The sequence below is a fragment of the Bos indicus genome, chromosome 4 (genome assembly GCF_029378745.1).
Source record: "Bos indicus isolate NIAB-ARS_2022 breed Sahiwal x Tharparkar chromosome 4, NIAB-ARS_B.indTharparkar_mat_pri_1.0, whole genome shotgun sequence".
Taxonomy (NCBI): Eukaryota; Metazoa; Chordata; class Mammalia; order Artiodactyla; family Bovidae; genus Bos; species Bos indicus.
Window position 1 is genome coordinate 16106878 of NC_091763.1, and position 17787 is coordinate 16124664.

At 39.3% G+C, this 17787-nt stretch overlaps 1 protein-coding gene across 2 annotated transcripts in view; it reads left to right on the plus strand.

Annotated features, from left to right (window-relative positions):
- The window catches only part of UMAD1 (UBAP1-MVB12-associated (UMA) domain containing 1), a 254032-nt gene that overhangs the window by 78887 nt on the left and 157358 nt on the right, over positions 1 to 17787 (plus strand). The gene's annotated exons all lie outside the window — the stretch shown is intronic.

The following is a 17787-nucleotide window of genomic DNA, read 5'->3' on the forward strand; positions in this document are numbered from 1 at the left end:
CAGTTGTGGGTTGGCTACTTGAGTGAAGCCTGGAGTTAAATATGCCTGTTCTATAAATGCTGCTAGAAATTCCATTCAGGGATTCTTAACTTTATTGTTTAAATTCTTTCCATCTTCATTGTTGATTCATTGAAGTAACACGTTAGATGAAACCTGTTGTCGTCGTTAAAGAAAAAGCAGTAATCCAATTAAACTGGAATTTTTTTTTTAACCTGTTTATGTTAGCATTTCCAGGTTCTCCTATTCTGCTTACAGTTTTGTGGGTGGTCAGCATTAGTTATTTTAGTTTTAATTATTAATGAAACAATATTATCTGTATCCAGATGGAAAAAATTGCATTCATAACTTATTTGAAAAATGAGTTTTGTTTCACTATGTAAAAATTATATTTAAAAATTCCTTTGTTGACTCTTTTTATCATACACAGATTCAGTCCCTAATTTAGGATTTTTAGACTTTACAATGCTGTGGAAATGATAGGCAGTCAGTAGAAACAGAACTTCAGATTTTGAATTTTTGCCTTTTCTTGGGCTAAGAGCTGCAACATGATTCTCTTCCTTGATCCTGGGCGACTGTGAGCCGTTCAGCTTCCAGTCAGCAGTGTGATCGTGAGGTGAACAACCACGCACAACCATCCTGTGTTCATACAGCCAGTCTGCTTCTCACTTCCAGTTTAGTATTTAATAAATTATATGGGAAATTCAGTACTTTATTATAAAGCAGGCTTTGTGTTACGTGATTTTGCCCAACTATTGGCTAAATGTGTACTGAGCACATTTAAGGTAGGCTGGGCTAAGATGTGATGTTCAGTAGGTTAGATGTATTATAAATGCATTTCTGACTTAATGATATTCTCAATTTGCACGGGGTTTGTTGGTCCATAACCCCATCATAAGTCAAAAAAGATCAGTACTTGGCAGATTTCTTTGGAAACCTTTATTTCAAAAAATTGTGATACAAGTATATCTTTGAAATAAGAATTGGAAATACAGGATTGGTTCTTGACAAAGATTTGTAAACTCAGAAATGATTTTTCATTTCTCCTTCATCACTCCTTCAGAGTGGTGTCCTGTCCAAATGTCACCCTCTTTGCTGCTAAATATGTGTGTTTGTTACTACAGTTGCACAATTGAATTAAAAATGTGAGTATAAAAAAGGAGTAATTGTTTCTACAAAAACACTGCTAAATATTTGAAAATAATCATTATAGTTTAATTGCTAAAATAAAAAAAAGAAACTGTCAACTTAGGTGTGGCGGAGTTAATAGAGTCTAGGAATCTACATCAGACTGATTTGCAAATGTCTCTTAAGTTCTCATCTGCTTAAAAACAATTGGATACTGTGTGTAGTGAATTGTATGATGGGCTTACTAAGGAAGTCTCAGAACTCAAATGTGTGCTGCTAAGTCGCTTCAGTCATCTCCCACTCTGTGCGACCCCAGAGACAGCAGCCCACCGGGCTCCCCCGTCCCTGGGATTCTCCAGGCAAGAACACTGGAGTGGGTTGCCAGTCTTGTGCAAAAAAAGGCCTTGGCTTCCAATCTTCTCCTGTGCGAAAGTTAAGTCAACTACCAGATGCATGAGGGGAAAAGTCAGTTGTTGGGGTATTGGGCACTTGCATGGAGAAATTTTCTTCTAATCAACCTGTTGTTCAAAACCTTACAAATGATTTTCGTTCTTATTGATAAGGACAGTTTTATTGCAGGCTCATTGTACCAGATAGTTGAAACCGTTCTCAAAAATGATATAAAAAAGCAGAGCATGCAGCAATAGAGAAAAAAAAATTGGAAGGGAATTACAGTTGCTGTAGGCAGCAGAATTAACAATCTAAAGCTTCTTTTTATAGGCAAATTCACAAATGCTAAAACTTTAGAAAAATATACATTATACTTTTTTTTTTAGTTTTTCAGCCAGATGGATTCTAAATTAGTTATAGAATTTTCCCCATTAATATGTACCGTTGGCATAGAAACACTTGTAAATAAACTTACCTGAAATGACACATTAAGTTACTTCTCATCCCTGTCCTGGGGAGGACCTTAGAGAAAGTGACCTAAAAGCCATAGTTTTGCCATTGAATGTAATGTTCTTGCTCTGACCTTTGAGTCAGATTTTTGGATTGTTTAAAGAGTATATATGGTAAAAAGAATTTTGAGAAAAGTATAAGACAGGGTAAGCAGTCATATAAAATAGGTGACATCAGACATTTGAGAAATAGTATAGTGATAGAGGGCGAAATTTCCATTTAAGCATTTCCAGAACCTTGGTGAAAACTGTAACCTCATAATATCCTGAATTACAAGGAGATTCCGAAGGACATAGTTTGTTGTTGTTGTATGTATGTTTTTAATTATCTCAAATTGAAGACTTTTGTCAATTGGTAAAAGACTGATTGTCCAATAGAGTTTTTTTAGATAAAATTGTGGATGATGCAGAAACCATACAGGTTGTGACAGAAAAGAATGGATTCAATATGATGAGGAGGAGGATATATGAGCAATCCAGAGCCAAAAATTACTCATATCGTAGAGAGACCCTAGACATAGCTCTGTGTTGTATTGAACAACAGCATTCAATATTAATATATAGGAAGGATCAGTGCCAGGAAAATTGTATTTCTTCTAAAGAAATTCAAACTATCCACTTTATTAAATGGGCATTATTTATTTATTTTAAAGTAAAATGTAATATCTAAAGTGTGCTTTTTTTTTTAATGATTTCCTATTTATCTAGATTTTTATTAAATGAAATAGTTCCAATCACTGGATAAGATGGCCTCTGCTGTATTAAATTCATTTATTTTTCCCACTCTAGGATATAGACAATATGACGTGTTTGTAAAATAATTTATATTTTGAACAAATAAAATGTTAAATAACATTTATATATTAATTTGTAATTGTATGGATCAGGAACTGTGATCTAGATGAGAGGGTGAATTAAAAATTTGACCTCAGGATTTTGTTTAAATTCCACCACTTCTGTGTATGCATAAATTTATAACTGGTCATAAATAATTATCAGATTAGCATTTTGTCATTCATATGAAAGTCTGTTTAGGAAAACTGTTTTAATTAAACTTGTTTAATGGTTTAATTTTAGAAAATTAAACAGGAACTAAAAGGTTCTATTTAGCATAGTTGTATAGCTTTTAGTCTTTGGGGAAATCCAGTTTTTAGAATTAACACTGTTTCATTACTTAAGCAGTGTGTTGACTAACCTGTTGCAGTAGAACATTTATTAATAACTTCATATTTTTGCGTAATTATAAATTTTAGATCAAATAATGAAGTAAAACTGGCATCATTCATTTGGGGAAGAGAAATATTTGGAACTTGCGTGATTTTTCCAAATAATGTGTCCATTCTAACTTAATTGTATTATCTTTATCCCTGATAGTATTTTGTTGTTTTAGTTGCTAGGTCTTGTCTGACTCTCTTGCCATCCCTTGGACTATAGCCTGCCAGGCTCCTCTGTCCATGGATTCTCCAGGCAAGAATATTAGAGTGAATTGCCATTTCCTTCTCCAGGGGAATCTTCCTGACCCAGGGATTGAACCTGGGTCTCCTGCATTGGCAGGCAGGTTCTTTACTACTGAGCCACCTGGAAAGTCCCCTAATGGATTTTGAAGTACATTGATACAAATTTCTTACACTTAAATAATCATAAAACTATTTTAATTTTTTATAATGTCATATGTGGTATGGTACACATGGTGTGCACATAATTTGTTTATTCTTGTTTAGCACTTCCTTCACAGTGCTAGTGTGAAATGAATGAATTACTAAGAAACAGGAAAGTAGAGATGAATAGTCTGAAATTTAAAATGTATACCTTCAAAGTCATACTTTTAAGTTATCTTGATAAAAAAAACTATATGCATCCAGCAAGGTGAAATGGATGTCTAGGAAATTAAGACTGTTTGGAAATAGGTGTTTTATTCCTCATCATTATTGTTCACTTTCCAGAAATATCCTCTTGGTGCCTCTTATCTGATTATCTTCTGTGGATCTAATGATTCTAGTATTTTATTAATGTTTGGTTTGAAGGTTCCAGTTGACCTCATTTCTTTGTATAGATATTCTTTATTCTTTAATTTTTTTAATTGAAGTGTAGTTGATTTACAGCCTGTCAGTTTCTGGTGTACAGCAAGGTGATTCAGTTATACATGCATTTATATATATGTGTGTATATATATACTTTTTCAGATTCTTTTTCCATTTAGATTATTATATTCATTAGAAAATACTGAGTACAGTTCTCTGCTCTATAGAGTAGGTCCTTGTTTATCTGTTTTATGTATGTAGTAGTGTGTAAATGTTATTCCCAAATTTCTAATTTATTTATATTGTGTCTAGATATCATTCTTGACACAAGGCCTTTATTACTTATAATAACAAGCAGCAAAAAGACCTGCCTGAAATAGGCAGAAGCTTGTTCATCTCTGTCTTTCAGTATGATTCTCAGAAGCAGTACCAGCATAAGCTTTATTTAGCTTATAGATAATTTTAACTCTCTTTAAGTCATGACTCAGTAGGTTGATGAAGCTGAGAAATCTGTTTTTCCCCTAAATCTTGTAGGGTGTCTTTGATTATCAGTCAAGTATACAAACCACTGATTAAGATGAACTTCCGTAGGATTTGCTACTATGTTCGTTCTAAGCAGAGAGAAAGTGGAAAGAACTTTTTAACGTCAAAGAGTGTCTTTGGAGATAACATAACTTTTATTAAAACAAATGTTTTTTAAGAAGAGTTTTTCCTGCCTTTTTGCTAGCAAGATTCAGTAATGGCTTAGCTAAAAACACCTTTGGGATGGATTCAGAGGATCCAAAAGACACAGTGATGCAATGTGATTAGCAAGCTGGAGGGGAGGGTCACACATGTGTGATTTTGAAGTCTCTTCTGTTTGAAACCAATTTTCAGAGTCTTGAATTTGATCCAGTAGATAGTATGTATACTACAAATGGAAAGATTAAACTGGAGCAACATAATTAGGGTAAGCCATTGCATCTGCACTTGTATCGCAGCAACTGAATTTGAAACCAGCTGCAAAATGGTGACTAATCTCTCTGGCAAGCCCACATGAGAGTGTAGTACAATGAACCAGCTTTAGCCTCCCAAGCACATGTGCCTTCAGCGCGCCTCCAGCAGGTGATGGTGGTGACGCAATCTGATTATACTTTTGAATGTATTCTAACCACAGTCAACAGTTGAGTCTCACAAGGGATTTCACAAAAGACTTCAAATCAACTCTAGGGTTTTTTCAGATAGTTTCAACTATAGAAGGGTGTAGGAGCTAATATATATATATATATAAATGTTTTTCCTTTAGTGACTATAGTACCTTATAATGCCTTATTATCTTCAAGTTGAAAGGTTTTGGTTAATTTTTACATATGCAATGAAGATGAGAAAAATAATGTGGAAAGAAGAAAGTACTTGAACTTGGAGCTCCTTTTCAGAATTGTTCATGACAACTTATACTGATCAATTAAAATAATTAAGCTGTCTAGACTGTTTGATTCTGTGCAAACAGGAGATGGTGAGTCAGTGGGCTAGTAAGTGCTGTAGTGCTGCACTAACCTCTCCGGATTCAGGGATCCGCCTCCCAAGCGTCCTAGTGTGTCCTGGTGAGGTGACATTTAACAGTGTCTTGCATACGAAAGGTGTTTAATAAATACTCAGTTTGACTTGGACCTGAGCCTTTATTTTTCATCTTTGAATGGAGAAACAGTTTCTTCCTCCAGTGTACCACAGAGGGACATGGCGAGGATGAAATAGATAGAGCCATCTGTTTGAGAATATATGTCATCTTTGGGGAAAAAGTGCCGCAGGACCTAAAATACAGTCAGACATACCATTTCAAATGAGTAGTTCAGAAGTAGGATGCTTAGAAAGTGCTTGTTAATCTTAAATTTAATGCAAACATAGGATCTCTAATGGCTTACAATAAAGGACAGGAACTCACCCCTGAGAATAAAGGGGGAAAGGGGGTGTGAAAGCCCTGCCTGGTAGTACTCAAGCTTGGTGTTCATCAGTTAGCTTGGACGCTTGTCACCAGCACATATGCCTGAGTCTCATCCCCACCAGTTCTCATTTTGTTGGTTTGGAGTGAGGTCCAGGCACCTGGGGTTTTATTCATCTCCCTCCCTAACCCTCTCACCCAGTGGTTTTTACACACACCAACATTTGAGAAATCCTGCCCCGGACTATAGTAGTATTCTGACATGACTGAGCGACAAAGCACGCACGCGCGCGCGCACACACACACACACACACACACCCCAATTATAAGCAGACCGCTAGAATGCAGACTGCTAAGCTTCCTAACTTGCGAACAAAAGAAAACTCTTCATTGTCATCAGGAGAAATAGACTGTTCTCATGGTAATTGTTAAAAGGTTTTTTTAAAAAATATAATGTTTGTTGTGTTCAGTTGTGATTTTGTAGAAGCTGCTAATATTTTTCATGTATTTATTTAAACTTTTGATATAAATAAAGGAAATATTACCAAAGGACTAAAAGCCTTCACTAAAGTAAATTGGGTGGATTGGGTGCAGGTATGCTGCCTTCTAGTAATCTCCATTTGCAGAAAAGTGGCATTTAAACTCTCAAAGAACTAATGGTTAGCACATGTTGTGGCTTGACTGGGTCCCCCAGAAAGATACGACCTAACGTCTGGTATCTCTGAATGTGATCTGATTTGAAAATCGAGTCTTTGCAGATGTACTCAAGCTATCAAATTAAGATGAGCTCATACTCATTAGAGTGAGCCTTCCTCCAGTGACTGGTGTCCTTTAAAAAAAAAAAAAAAAGAGGGAAATCTGAACACAGAGACACATACAGAGAGAAAAACATCATGTGATGATGAAGGCAGAGATTGGAGCAATGCAGGAACCCCAAGGATTGCCAGCAACCACTCTAAGCTGGGAAGAAGAAAGACAGGGTCATTCCCTAGAGACTCCAGAGAGAGCAGGGCCCTGCTGACACTTGATTTCAGACTTCAAACTTCTAGAATTGTTAGAGAAGTGTGTGTGTGTGCATGCTCAGTCATGGCCAACTCTTTGCAACCCAATGGACTATAGCCCACTAGGCTCCTCTGTCCATGAAATTCTCCAGGCAAGAATACTGGAGTGGGTTGCCACATCCTTCTCCAGGGGATCTTCCTGACCCAGCAATCACACCCATATCTTCTGCACTGGCAGGCGGATTCTTATTAGAGAATAAATTTCCATTATTTTAACCCACTAACTTTGTGGCACTTTTTTAATGGCAGCTCTAGGAAACTAAGATAGCACATGGATAGCTCTTCTCTTATTTAGATTTTTGATCAAAAGTAGATAGAAGAAAAATGTGAAAGTTCTTTTCTCACATATTCTGTGTGTATATAGAGGTTCATGTGCTTTGAACCTGCCCTTGTGGCAAGCTGGGATTCGGTTTGCAAGGTCAAGGAGACAGTCTAGTAGTGTTACCAGATAATAACCACTCTGCTTGTGCAGGACTGTGAGCCAGAGGGGTTCCTGTTGTTAGAACCCAGCTTTTCCTTAAAAAGATGCTCATGTATTTGAACGTGTGTGTGTGCACGCGCAAAGTTGCTTCAGTTGTGCCAGACTCTTTGCGACCGTAGCCCTCCAGGCTCCTCTGTCCAAGGGATTCTCAAGACAACAATACTGGAGTGGGTTGCCATGACCTCTTCCAGGGGATCTTCCTGACCCAGGGGTCAAGGTTGCATCTCTTATGTCTCCTGCATTGGCAGATGGGTTCTTTACCATTAGCACCACCTGGGAAACCCCATGTATTTAAGTACTAAATGTCGATGTAGGAATTTTTTCCCAGAGGATAAGGAAGACTTTTATCATTAGCAAGAACTGGTCTCCCCTGGAATGAAATCCCCTTCCACTTCAGGGAAGATCTCTGCAGAGTGAGTGAATCAGCCTTTGGTGCTGCTGCTTCCTCCTCTCTCTGATCTTCTGTGACTGCCCACTGGAATTTTGGCTACTGTCCTTACTGTAATTGTTATCGAGCTTTCCGTTGAAATCTGTTCTCTTCTGTCGACCCAGTGTCCAGCTTTCAGGGCCTTTATTCTATTGTAAAATGTCAGGGTGAAGAGCACCAGCTCGAAGCCAGTCAAACTGATACATAGTCACATCTGTGTGCACATCTGAAGTTGCTTTTTTTGAAGAATAATTTGGCCTGAACTGAAGGTATCCACAGGGATTGAGGGCAGGAGGAGAAGGGGACCACAGAGGATGAGATGGCTGGATGGCATCACTGACTTGATGGACGTGAGTCTGAGTGAACTCCGGGAGTTGGTGATGGACAGGGACGCCTGGAGTGCTGCAATTCATGGGGTCGCAAAGAGTCGGACACGACTGAACGACTGAACTGAACTGAACCCCTAAGGTCAGCTCTACATGCAGATAGAGTACCTCTGCCTAAGAATATTTTGGCTCTGGTACTTCTCTGGTGGGGACAGAAGGTAAGTCATTTAATCTCTTTGAGGGTTGATCTCCTTATTTATAAAACTGAGGTGATAAAACCTATCTTTGAGGTTGACACATGGATGAAATGAGTAGCCATATATGGCATATAGGAAGTCCTTGAAAAATGATATTTCTGGCTGTATAAGAATAGTAGCAAAATCCCATCGACCTTTTCACTATGTTCATTTACGTATTCATTCATATATTTATTCACTTACTAATTAGACAGACAGCATCCACAGTGGGCTTACTATATGCCAGGCACTTTGCTAGGCATTTGGGAATAAATGGTGATTATGATAGAAAACAGGCTGTGCCCTCACAGAAGGGACAGTCCAGTTGGAGAGAGAAACGTTAACTGTATGATCAGCTGATTAAGTGTAAAACTATAGCATCAGTAATACTATAACAGATGACCAAGTGAGGAAGTTTGAGGAAGTCTTCCCTCAAAGAAGGTGAAAACTTGTACAGGTCAACTGGTTGGGGAGGGTTCCAGACTGTGTTGTTGTTCAGTCACTCTTTGCAACCCCGTGGATGCAGCACGCCGGGCTTCCCTGTCCTTCACCAACTCCCAGAGTTTGCTCAAAGTCATGTCCATCAAGTCGCTGATGCCATTCAACCATCTTGTCCTCTTTTGTCCCCTTCTCCTCCTGCCTGCAATCTTTCCCAGCATCAGGGTCTTTTCCAGTGAGTTGGCTCATTGCATCAAGTTTGGCCAAAGTATTAGAGCTTCAGCATTAGTCCTTCCAATGAATATAAACCGTTGATTTCCTTTAGGATTGACTGATTTGATCTCCTTACAATCCAAAGGACTCTCAAGAGTCTTCTCCAACACCACAGTTCAAAAGCATCAATTCTTCGGCGCTCAGCCTTTGTTATGGTCCAACTCTTACATCCATACATGACAACTGGAAAAACCATAGCTTTGACCAGATGGACCTTTGTTGCAAAGTAGTGTCTCTGCTTTTTAATATGCTGTCTAGATTCGTCATAGCTCTTCTTCCAAGGAGCAAGCTCTTTTAATTTCATGGCTGCAGTCACTGTCTACAGTGATTTTTGATGCCCAAGAAAATAAAGTCTTTGACTGTTTCTATTGTTTTCCCATCTATATGCCATTAAGTGATGGGAGTGGATGCCATGATCTTTGTTTTTTGAATGCTGAGTTTTAAGCCAGCTTTTTCACTCTCCTCTTTCACCTTCATCAAGAGGCTCTTTAGTTCCTCTTGGCTTTCTGCCATAAGGGTGGTATCATCTGCAGTATCATCTGCATACTGATATTTCTCCCAGTAATCTTGATTCCAGCTTGTGCTTCATCCAGCCCAGCATTTTGCATGATGTACTCTGCATAGAAGTTAAATGAATAGGGTGACAACATACAGCCTTGACGTACTCCTTTCCCAGTTTTGAACTAGTTTGTTGTTCCATGTTCAGTTCTAATTGTTGCTTCTTGACCTGTGTACAATTTTGTTAAGAGGCAGGTAAGGTGGTCTGGCATTCCTATCTCTAGGGTTCAGGATGGGGAACACATGTATACCTGTGGCAGATTCATTTTGATATATGGCAAAACCAATACAATATTGTAAAGTTAAATAAAATAAAATTAAAAAAAAAAAGAATTTTCCATAATTTGTTGTGATTCACACAGTCAAAGGCTTTAGCATAATCAATGGAGCAGGAGTAGATGTTTTTCTGGAATTCCCTTGCTTTTTCTGTAATCCAACAGATGTTGGCAATTTGATCTCTGTTTCCTCTGCCTTCTCTAAATCCAGGTTGTACATCTGAAAGTTCTTGGTTCACATACTTTTGAAGCTTAGCTTGGAGGATTTTGAGCATGATCTTGCTAGCATGTGAAATGAGTGCAATTGTGCGGTAGTTTGAACATTCTTTGACATTGCCCTTTTTTGGGATTGGGATGAAAACTGACCTTTTCCAGTCCTGTGGCCACTGCTGAGTTTTCCAAATTTGCTGGCATATTGAGTGCAGCACTTTCACAGCATCATCTTTTAGGATTTGAAATAGCTCAGCTGGAATTCCATCACCTCCACTAGTTTTGTTTGTAGTGAAGCTTCCTAAGGCCCACTTGACTTCACACTCCAGAATGTCTGGTTCTAGGTGAGTGATCACACCATCGTGGTTATCTGGGTCATTAGATCTTTTTTGAATAGTTCCCCTGTGTTTTCTTGCCACCTCTTAATATCTTCTGCTTCTGTTAGGTCCATACCATTTCTGTCCTTCATTGAGCCCATCTTTGCATGAAATGTTCCCTAGATATCTCTCATTTTCTTGAAGAGATCTCTAGTCTTTTCAATTGTACTGTTTTCCTCTATTTCTTTGCATTGTTCCCTTAGGAAGACTTTCTTATCTCTCCTTGGTATTTGGAGCTCTGCATTCAGATGGGTCTATCTTTCCTTTTCTCCTTTTCCTTAGCTTCTCTTCTTCTCTTGGCTATTTGTAAGGCCTCCTCAGACAACCATTTTGCTATGTTGAATTTCTTTTTCTGTGGGATGGTTCTAGACTGAGGGAACAGCAAATCAAAATATCCCTTTGGTGGGAGGGTGTGTAACACTTTTGGTGAATCAAAAGACACCCTTAGGCTGATGTGCAGAGAGCCAGGAGGGACTAGGGAACTTGACGAGGATGGAGAGTTAGGCAGACCCAGCCCACGCTGGACCTTGTGGGCCTTGATGATGTCTTTATCTCAAAAGCAGAGGGAGGCATTGATGAACAATAAGCTTTGAATGTCGTGAACAAATATGGATATGAAAAGATGCTCCTCGGTTTTCTTCCTTTCACTGGGATGATTCTGCCCTCTCAGATGGAACCTGATTGTTCTTGGTGTGTGCACTTAGGACTTGGCTTCTGTGATCAGAGTTGTCATTCTGCAGCTGCCATTCAGTCTGTTTCTCTTCTACCTCATCAATAAAGGCACCATCCTCCACTCGCTCCAGACTGTGCTCCACATTGACAGGGCCCTTGGATTTGGCTTTTCTCCCTTCCCAGCTCTGTAGACAGCTTAGGTAAGTCTAACGGTCATGGTGAGGCCCCAGCTAACACCCTCACCTCAGTCCCTTGTTCTCCAAGACTTTGTACGCTGATGACCTTCCTTTTGGCAACCCACTCCAGTACTCTTGCCTGGAAAATCCCATGGACGGAGGGGCCTGGTGGGCTGCAGTCCATGGGGTCACTAGGAGTCGGACACGACTGAGCGACTTCACTTTCACTTTTCACTTTCTTGCATTGGAGAAGGAAATGGCAACCCACTCCAGTGTTCTTGCCTGGAGAATCCCAGGGACGGGGGATCCTGGTGAGCTGCTGTCTATGGGGTCCACAGAGTCGGATACAACTGAAGCAACTTAGCAGCAGCAGCAGTAGCAGACCTTCCTTTTCTACTCCAGCAATTCTCTGTTGTGGCTTTGCTCTCGATTATACGATCACTCAGACTGATGCATCCTCAGAAATCTTAAATCTTAAACCCAGGAATTCTCTTCTTTGATGTCGTGTTGTCCCTGTTTCACGCCACTGTTCCTGCTTGCTCATCTAACTGGTTCAAAGCTCTGTTTCAATGACTTCCTGACTTCTTATCTAGCTTGAACCCTGTGGTCAATCACTGCAGTCTTGTGAGATTAAGTCTCCCAATTATTTTGATCTCTGTCTGTTTTCAGCTCTGGATAAAGTCAACCTTTCCCCTTATCTGCCCCCACTCTCAGGCTACTAAGAGTACTGGAAGAAAATTCTAGCTATGTGTAGGGGAACTATAATGCATTGTTGCTTTCTAATCATCTGAAATGTCATCTCTCTTTTTCGGTCCTTTCTCATCAGCGTTGTGTTAACAGAGTGTATGTCAACCTTGTCTATATGCTGGAGTTACCTGAAGGTGTTCTTAAATGTACCACTGCCTTGCTACTACTAAGTCACTTCAGTCGTGTCCAACTCTGTGCGACCCCATGGACTGCAGCCTACCAGGCTCCTCCGTCCATGGGATTTTCCAGGCAAGAGTACTGGAGTGGGGTGCCATTGCCTTCGGTTCCACCCATAAACAGTGGGGTTTTTTTGAAGATGAATGTTGTTTTTTATTAGAATATAGTTGATTTACCATGTTAATTTCAGATGTGCACCAAAGTGAATCAGTTATACATACACATATATCTACTCTTTTTTAGATTCTTTTCCCACGTAGGTCATTGCAGAGTCTTGATAGAGTTCCCTGTGTTACACAGCAGGTGCTTACTAGTCATCTGTTCTGTATATAGTCATGTGTATATGTCAGTCTCAGTCTCCCAGTTTATCCCTCCTCCATTTTCCTCTGATAACTGTAAGTTTATTTTCTACATTTGTGGCTCTGTTTCTGTTTTGTAGATAAGCTTATTTGTATCATTTTTAATTAGATTCTACATATAAGTGATATCGTATAGTATCCGTCTTTGTCTGACCTACTTCTCTGAGTATGATCATCTCTAGCTCCATCCATGTTGCTGCAGATGGCATTCTTTTACATGGCTGAGGAATATTCCATTGTGTATATATATGTACCACAACGTCTTTATCCATTCACCTGTCAGTGGACATTTAGGTTGCCTCCCTGTCTTGGCTATTGTAAAGAATGCTGCAGTGAACTTTGGCATGCATGTTAGTATTCTCTGGGTATATGCCCAGGATTGGGATTACTCGGCCATATGGTCTCCAGCAACAGAAGTCCAGGACCAGATGATTTCACAGTGAATTGAATCAAATATTTAGAGAAGAGTTAACACTTCTCCTTCTGAAACTCTTCTAAAAAACTGCAGAGGAGGGAACGCTCCAACTCTCATTCTACCTCGAAAGGTTCTGATGTGATTGTCCTAGAGTACACTTCACTTGGTGAGACACTTCCCAGGTGATTCCAGTGTTCAGCCAAGGTTAGAACCACCGAGCTAATGTGCCCACAGAGACTGACGGACTCACCTCTTCTTGAGCTTTCTTTTAGCCCTCTTGCCTTTAAGCAGACGATCTTGTCTCATCCCAACTTCCTTTCCTTTCTCTACCTTTAGACCTAGTTGTTTTTAATGGCAACCATACTCAGCTAGTTCATTCCTGTTATAGAGAAAAAAATTGCCTACGTTGTCATATTTGACCTCTGTACTGGATGTCAGTCCTTTTCCTCCTCCTCCAGTCCTGATCAGAGCTGAGTGACCTGTTCTGAATGATTGGGCTTAAAATGTAGACATGTGCTATCATCCTCAGTTCAGTTCAGTCTCTCAGTTGTGTCCGAGTCTTTGTGACCTGTGGACTGCAGGACACCAGGCTTTCCTGTCCATCACCAACTCCTGGAGCTTGCTCAAACTCATGTCCATCGAGTCGATGATGCCATCCAACCATCTCATCCTCTGTTGTCCCCTTCTCCTGCCTTCAGTCTTTCCCAGCATCAAGGTCTTTTCCCATGAGTCAGTTCTTCTCATCAGGTGGCCAAAGTATTGGAGCTTCAGCATCAGTCCTTCCAGTGAATATTCAGGACTGATTTCCTTTATAATTGAATGGTTTGATCTCCTTTCATTTCAAGGGACTCTCAAGTGTTTTCTCCAGCACCACAATGCAAAAGCATCAATTCTTCAGCTCTCAACTTTCCTTATGGCCCAACTCTCATATCCATACATGACTATTAAAAAAACCATAGCTTTAACTAGGCAGACCTTTGTTGGCAATGTAATGTCTCTGCTTTTTAATGTGCTGTCTAGGTTGACCATAGCTTTTCTTCCAAGGGGCAAGCATGTCTTAATTTCATGGGTGTAGTCACCATCTGCACTGATTTTGGAGCCCAAGAAAGTAAAGTCTGTCACTGTTTCTATTGTTTCCCCACCTATTTGCCATGAAGTGATGGGACCTCTATCATCCTGTCAAGCATGAATTTTCTCTTGAAAACAAAACTGGGTGAGAAAGCAATCAGTTCCAAGCTTAAGAAATACTAAGCATATAAGTGAAAGGTGATGCTTTTCAGAGCAAATGATGAAATATACTGAGAAGTGCTACCTGAAAGGTGGTTGGGACCAGACGAGGGGCAGCAGTGGGGAGGGCGTTGGGGTCTCTGAATATTTTACTAAAGTTGTTGAACTTTGATTTTCAAATACTTAGAAAGTCTTTTCTTCCTGTGTGCACAGAGTGAAATTATCAAATACATGTTTTTGTTTGTTTTTAATTTATTTGGATGCCCCAGGTCTTAGTTGTAGCATGTGGGGTCTAGTTCTCTGACCAGGGATCCAACCCTGGCCCCCTGCATTGGAAGTGTGGAGTCTTAGCCCCCGGACTACCAGGGAAGTCCCAAATATGTTTTAAGGACAGCGTTATGGTCACTGTATAGGACATGGTCTGTAGAGGAAATAGATTCAAGACACAAAGGATTTTTGGGAGCCATTTGCAATGATCTAGTCAGGCAGTGATAATCGGGATGAGCCTAGGAAAAACAATGGTGAAGGGAGAAGAAACTGCTTCTAGAGATACTGATAGAGGTGGAACCAAGAGGATCATGTCATTTCACATTTTAGAGTATTATGTCAAGACCCATAGGTACTGTGTTTAATTTGGTCATAGTAATTGTACCCAGTATTCTGCTCAATTGCCTGTTTATAAGCTACTTGTTTTAGTCCATGCTAACACTATGACAAAATTATCATCACCCTGTGTGGCTTATAGCAACTGGCCCAATATAAAAAAGACTTCTCAGGAAAAAATTTTTAAAGAATATTTTATCTTCTATGGAATGGCGTGTTAGACCAAGTTTAAAGTATACTATTTGATTAGTGATTCAGAATATTTCTTAATGGTCTGTTAGAATGTATGAAAGAAGCCTTAGGGATAAATATATAACCAGAAGTGTGGTAGAAGGATTTGAACTGTGGATACAAATTGGATTTGTCTGACTCTTCAACCCCATGGACTGTAGCCCACCAGGCTCCTCTGTCCTTGGGATTCTTCAGGCAAGAATACTAGAGTGGGTTGCTGTTTTCTTCTCCAATGGATCTTCCCAACCCAGGGATTAAACCCAGGTCTCCTGCACTGCAGGCAATCTCCTTACCGACCGAGCCACCAGGGAAGCCCCAAATTAACATTGGTATAAAACTAGTAACTAAACCACAGACTTTATCTGGATTTTACCAGTTTGTCCCCTAATGTCCTTTTTCTGTTCCAGGATCAAATCCAGGTTCCTACGTTGCATCCAGCCATATTCTAACATGTTAACCAGTCTCTCTCTTGCATTGATTTTTCTCCTTTCACAATGCATTAGGAAATGGTTTGCTTATAAAACTGCATCTTTATAAATAGTACACTTTTACAGATATGGTCTAGGTCAATTGGAGAACCAATGATCTCTAAAATATACTTTAGCTCTTTAGGATGCTGTAAAACATTTTCTAATGAGTTGCTGTTAGTCTTCTGACATGGGAAAAATAATAAAATTTCTAATAGAAATGTATAACATCATAGCCATATTGGGTATTTAAAAAAAATTTCCACATTAACATTAAACCTTTATCTTTGTTGTATTTGTATTTGTAGCAGAAAAAAAATAAAAATTACTTAAATCAGTGTGAATAAGACTTTAACTCTGCTGTTTAAATTTATAGACTTCAACATAGCCACCATTTTTTGGTGATCAACCTTCAGTCTGATTTTCCACCTCATTGAAAACATTCTCCAGCTGCTGCTGAGTGATTTCATAAATTGCACTCATGATCCTGGCTTGAAGTTCCTTTAAAGAATGTGGTCCGGATGAATACACAGCAGTTTTAACACAGCCCCATAAAATATAGTTCAGTGGGATAGGTCATGCTGAAAGTTGCACAAGGATTTCATAAACACCCTGAGTAGACGATCACTAAAACTCTGAATGTGTTATATGGAAAAACCTCATAAAGGGTGGCAGTGTTCCAGATGTAGATTAAGTTGGTCATCTATGAAACAGTTCCTACTACTGATGGTTCTTACAGAACCACCTGCCAGTTCTTTCATATTAAATTGTGTGAAATAACACATTCTGTAAACCGATGAACTGCTTATTTATTTAATAAATCCATCAATGAAAGAAACCTCTGTCGTTAGAAATGGAGTTATTTATTAGACCCAAAAGGTCTTAAGCCAGAAATGTCAGGCATTTGGTGGGGGGAGACAAAGAATGTTGCAATCCGGCATTGTTTTTTAACAAACAGCAGCAAGTAGCACACCATGCCCAGTTGGTATGTTTGTCCTTCATCCGGCAGGAAACTCCAGTCCCCGGGTAATCAGCCCAGTGCCAAGTTAAACCTCAGAAAGAACATCGTTGGTCTTGGTGTTGAGTGTTGAAGACATTTCTAAGCCATATGTAGGCTGACATTTTGGTTGCTTCACTGATGCATTTTCTTTGCTGATTTTATTTACTGGTTTAGTGAGGACATCTTTCCCCCAGTCATGACAATTGCTATTCTGGAAAACAGAGCATACCAATATAAACTTCATATTCCTCACTTAGAGTTGTGGTTAGTAATAGACGTTGCTCATGTTTTGAGATTAAGGTGGTCACACGAAATAGATGCTACACAGAAAACAGAGCAATGTGTGGTAATTGTGCATACGTAGGCTGGATTGTCACTACCCACTGTGCAAAGTTAATCCCAGTGCAGTTTTTACTACCAGCCATTCATGTCAGTTGAAGTCAGATATTCTGCTGTAACACCTTCATAGTTTTCAGCTCTGTCTCTGAACCTTTCTTAAAAATCTTTATAAAAACATATGAATTGTTTATACTTATGTATTTTATGTGCTTAATATATTTCATTTGTGTGAGTAGCTTGAAACTATCTTGAATTCAGATATAACAGACCAAGGCAGATTTCCCACTGTTTGATAAAAATAGAAATTTCCATCATCCATAATATGAAAATCTCTCTTTAGAGAAGAAAATGTGAGTGTAATTTCTGGTTCTTTTAGATAATTCTGAGCTTTTCATTTCCTTGCATTTTCTAAGAGTTATAATTGCCTTTTTCTTTCTTTCTTTTTTGCTGTGTTAATAGTTAAGATTTTGCCGTTTCTGCTTTAATTCCAAAGGATAGGGTTGTTCTTCTCTACCTTAAAAAAACCCTTTTGATCCACGTTGTTATTATCAACGTTACTATAAAGTTACTGTAGAACCGTTGGCTTAACTTACAGCATTCTTTTCGAGGGGCTTCCCAGGTGGCGCAGTGGTAAAGAATCCGCCTGCCAGCGCAGGAGACATGAGTTCAGTCCCTGGTCGGGAAGATCCCCTGGAGGAGGGCATGGCACCCTACTCCAGTACTGCCTGAAAAATCCCATGGACACAGTA